We start from the raw sequence: 5,598 nt of genomic DNA on the forward strand, positions 1-5,598 counted from the left end.
ACCGACTGTTAAGGTATATCTCAATTTAGGGAATTTTCATTCAAAATTTTAAAGTTCGAAGTCAATTTATTTTTTGGGGCAAAGCAATAGGATAAAACCTTAACAAACAATAAGTCAAAAGGACCCGGGTGGGGGGGGGGGAGGAACAAAAGTGCATTGCTTGGCTATCACCTAAAATATTTGAAGAATTTTTTTCACCTTAACACCAAAACAAAAATGATTTGAATGGTTGCATCTAGATCGCAACTATAATTTGAAATCCACTAATAAATCATGCCAAAAGGCACAGAAGAGTACTTGCTTAGTTTCTTGTATCCATGGTTGATGATCACTACTAAAGAGCAAAAATTATTCCAGTGTTCTGAAAAGTCTTTGGTTTTTTTTTTTTTTTGCGGCACACATTGTAATATGCTATGTGCGCGAGTGTTAGTGCCAAGACCTCTGAGTGACAAGAAGAAGAAACGCACCCTTTATTATTGACAATCACCTTCCCTTTATGCACAGAGAAGAATATCCTAACAAATAAATAGAAACAAATCTGAAGAACGGAAACTAATCCCAAACTCATCTCTAGCCTCCTTATCTAATTTAGCTAACTTGATGGGAAAACCAACTAAACAAAATTACGGACCTTGCTACAGAACCGTGGGTACTATTAACGCTACGTAGTGCGTCCCTATCCTTGAGCCTGTCGCCCACACCCGTAACACATTAATTCTTGTTGCTAGCTAGCTTTTGCTCATTTAAGTATTTACATTTAACATCATTTTTTTTTGCAATGTGTTTTGTATAGGTATGAGTTCTGCGTGAACTTATCATTCTTTTTCTACATTTTGATTTATCCTTTTTGGGTCAGAACATTATGCTATATGCATCACTAAAATGAAAATGGATTTAACTTGTGTTTGCAGACTGTTAAAAATTTGGACTTGTGCTGAAATCATGCATCCCAAAACGATGATCTTTTTGAATCGAGCCAAAGAAATTCTCGGAATGCACTTTGAAGAGTTTTATGCCTATTTCACCTGTACAAATGCCCCAAGCGTGTATCCTAGAAAAATAGAAAAGCTCAGCAGAATTGTACCTTGTCGTAGATGAAACACAAGAGTGAAATGAAATGTTCATAGTGGTGAAAGATATGAATTCTTTTGGAAAGATTTTTCATATGCAGAGATAGAGTGATCATAAGTACAACATTCCATCACTCCAATTTTTTCTTATCCATTATATGCCACCCATTGTCTCGCTGACTTGTGGGCACGGACCCACCTTGTCAGTGACACAGCAAAGGATTTTGTAAAAATGCAGTGGCACCTGGCATATTGGAACTATTCCATCCAACTTCGCTGGTTAATTTACCACGATGCAAGCTGAGATAAAACTAATGATAAAGTTGTTGAAAGACGAGACTAATTATTACTTTAGACACCTATGTATCTACTGAAAAGTTATAGCTGTTTTAGAAACATGGTTGCAATTGTGTTCATCTGTATATTCTGTAAATTGCAACTCGTTTACTAATTTAAAAGTTGTAAGGAAAAAATCATAGATTAACTGGTTCTCAAAGCCGCTCAACTTGACGAGTTTCTTAATGCCAAGGCAATAATGTAGGTGTTGGGTTAACTGTCCCAACACAATTGTGGAGGTTATGATTATTATAGTGGTTGTAACATACAGTTTACAATTATACATTAAATAATGTGCATATTATAGCAGGTTGGACGAAATTTTTAGAAAGTAGGACTGATTTGTATCCATTTTTTGTCACTTCTTTCTGGCCAAACATGCTTGAAAACTTGTACAAAGCATTTTCAAGAGTCAGGAGATCCTTTAGTTCGTTCATTGAATATTCAGCCTATAAACTCTTGTGTTGTAAACTGTAATGTTGTTTTGTGATATAAGCATAGCAGACAATATTTACCATAGGACTCTGTTCATGAACTGTAACAATGTAATTCATTTGTATCCACAACTTTTCTTATTTTTCTTTTTCAGACTAGTGAGAGTGTCAAGATGCAAGTACTAAACTTAGACTACGCGTATGCATCCATTTCCAAATCGGCCCAGCTTCTATGCAGTAAATTTACATGGCTGCTGAAAGACATTCAATAAAAAACATGGCTGCTGAAAGGCTGAAAAATAATCTACAAACCTGCTTTCCAGCATTCCGAATTTCATAGAGCCTGAAGCACATTGCTTGAACTATTCTTTGTTTGTTTTCTTCCATTTAATGCCTACACAATAGGAATGAACGTGTAATGCCCTAGATGTCGTTTCACTACTACAGAAAATTCATGTCTTTCATTAATACATAATAATTAATGTCCTTCATTAATATGTTGCCATTTAGCGATATATGTGTTATCTAATTCCCTAGTAGACTTCTTTCTTATTGCATACTCTCTACTAGAAGGTATGGTATCATTTGAAGATCTCTCACGCGTCAACGGCACAATCGGTTCATGAAATTCATCGTTTGGATTGATAATATGTTCAATGAAGAACCCAATGATCTGTTCTTGAATGGTACGTATTTTTGTATGGGGTATCGCACTTGTACGTTGTTTGAAGTGCTGCATTTGAAGAATCCAAATAGTTAGTCCTTGACCATGTATAGAAATTGAAAAGATGACATCAGTATGTAATTCCATACCTCAACATCAGTAAACCTGATAGCGTCTCCATCTCCGCTGAATACGTGCTAAGTAAGGACATAGAACCTACAGAAGTTGTTGCTGGCTAGTTTGCTCATACACTTCAAGAGGAAATGATTCATCAGTGGAATGAACTAAACCTCTTTATTTAGTAGTAAATGCAAAACATGAATATTCTCTACCACTACAAGAAATCTGACTATCGGTGATGACAGGATATCGTCACAGTATAACAATTCTTTTGTTACAGAATAATAAGAGTGACGTATTTTTCACGTCACTCACTTCGTCACAGAATCTACGTCATAGATTGTAATTAGTGATGAAGCCTGCAAAATCATCATAGAACGATCGACATTTTATGACAATTTTACTATCATCATGGAAGATAGGCTACTCTATGACATTTTTATTTGTCATGTAATGTCCTACTAAACATCATTATTGGCGTGTATTTCGCCACTAAAATTCGCACAGCCGATGTCTGTCTGTGAAGAAAAATGATATCATCATGCAAATCGTGATCGTTGTGACAAAACAATTTGTCATGAAGTTTTATGTATCGCCACTAAGGTACAACATGTATTGATTGATTATGACGAAACACTTAGTCATCATTCAATATATAGTCTATGACAAAATATTTCGTCACGTAGTTGTGTCTATGTGGTCACAAATCCTTGAGAATGTTAGCAATATATATTACAGAACAATATGAACATTGTCTTAGCACAAGTCCCAAAAACTTTCAAAAAAGACATTACATGTCAAGTTTTCTCAGCACAACTGCAAAATACAAGCATGTCTACATTATTGCCATGCTTGCAGTCACCTCATTATATCAAGTCACATAACCTTATAAATAATATACAACACATGTCAAGTTGCTTCACCACACCACCAAAATATAAGCATTTCTACATTGCCATGCATACAATCAACACATACTTCAAAATGTAACTTAATGTTCTATGAACCATGTATATACGTCAAGTAATTCAAAAGCAGCTACCTTGTATCATGTAGTACTAGAAAGAAGATTAACCTGAACCTATGTTTGAGGATTGGCTCATATAGTTCATGATGAGATATCTGTACACAAACACGGTAAAATAGTGATATAAGAATTCCTTTATAGTTTAAAAAATAACGATGGGTACTAATGTATAAATATATTACTCTCTAAACTCATTCCTCACGAAATAATCATCATAACAGAAAACTGGGTTCTTCACAATAAGCACTTTGACTTTCTTGCACAACAATGAGTACTACAAGTTTTATATTCGCCTTTGTCCAATACCTGAACAATGTTCTCCAACAATTTAAACCTTTCGAGATGCCAAACCATGCAAGATCAAGTTCATTCTGAAATCTTATACACTATTAACAAACCATTTTATCTTGAAACTAATCACACAAAAATCTCCTGCTAAACTCAGTCAAACATTTGGTAACCCTGCACATTACTGCTTCCAATTTGCATTCTGAGATCCTGTACACTATTAACAAACCATTATCTAGAAACCAATCACACAAAAATCTCCTGCTAAACTCGGTCAAATATTGGTAACCCTGCACATTACTGCTTCCAATATGACCAGGAATCAATGGAGCACAATTACACCAATAATTTCATGGGTTGGATAATGGTAACTTACTTGCTTAAACATCCGCTCTCAAAGAGTTTCAATAAAATTGTTAGGCCCTGCAAAAAAATGACAAAGCATTTAAGAGGCATACTACAAAAGCCATGAAGCCAAACCTTCAGACAATAAAGCTTATCATATAAGTGATCAATACAGGCCAAACATAAAAGAGAAGGTAGAATGAAGTCAAATATCTAAATCTTTTTTTTTCAAAATAAATAATGAAGATAAAAAGGATAGGAAATATGACTACTACAGACCAGATACAGTTGTCCCCCAGTGCTTTTCTATGACGTCAACAACAGCGGCAATTGCTTTTCCTTTCTCAGTTGCCCTTTCCATTCGTGCAATTGCATCATATAAGCATTTGGCTATGCCCAGTTGTGCAATGACTTCACCATTCTCCACAACAGGTAAATGCCTAAACTTACCTGAAATCAAATAATACTTTTCAGAAAAACATCAAAAAAGCTGCAAATAAAAAATGCCCAAAAATTGTCTGAACAACACGACATCGACTTTGCGTGAGGCCATGCTCTAACATGCCTCGTGCATAGTTGTGTGATCTGGTATTGTTAGTGCCTTGGACAATCTGAGCCTCTTCACAGTTCTCTTGCCGGTCATTGACCTAAGAATTATTATGTGAGAAGTGAAGTTCATATGGTTGGAGTAGATTTTAATCATTTGAAAGAAGAACCATCGTTGACCAAGCAAAGTTTAACAACAATCAATGTCATTTTGGAGCCAAGCTTGCTTCTAATGAAATTTTGGAGCCAAACTTGCTTCTCAGTGAAATGTGTCTACCTTACGTAACCTAAAATTCCAAAGCAAAAGCCACGAATTCGCACATGGTTGTAACAGCTCAATGGGATTCAACACTTTCTATTGCAAATAAAAGGAATCATACCATTAGACCGAACACTGATCAAAATCTCCTAACCTCCCTCGACTCCATAAAATCGAATTGAATAAAGGCTACATATGGAAGCCGCAAACAAAGTGAGGCCTGAAAGCCATTCCATGCTTCTGACCACAACCACACAACATCTCACAATCTAAGCATCCTAGTACTAACTACATCTAGCAACAAATGAACAAGGGGATGTGGCAAGTCCTTAAGATGAGTTGCCCCGGGAGATGGAGGTGGAGGACCTCCTGGAGGCGGCACCATCGTGGCTATGGCTGTTCTCCGCGAGCGGCCCCCTCCTCCTGGAGGCAGAGGATGAGGAGACGCTCCTCCTGCTAGAGACGTGGCCCCCTACCCCCACGCTAGCATCCATCTCTCATCGTCACCT

Source organism: Phragmites australis, chromosome 17 (assembly GCF_958298935.1).
Source record: "Phragmites australis chromosome 17, lpPhrAust1.1, whole genome shotgun sequence".
In the NCBI taxonomy this organism is placed as follows: domain Eukaryota; kingdom Viridiplantae; phylum Streptophyta; class Magnoliopsida; order Poales; family Poaceae; genus Phragmites; species Phragmites australis.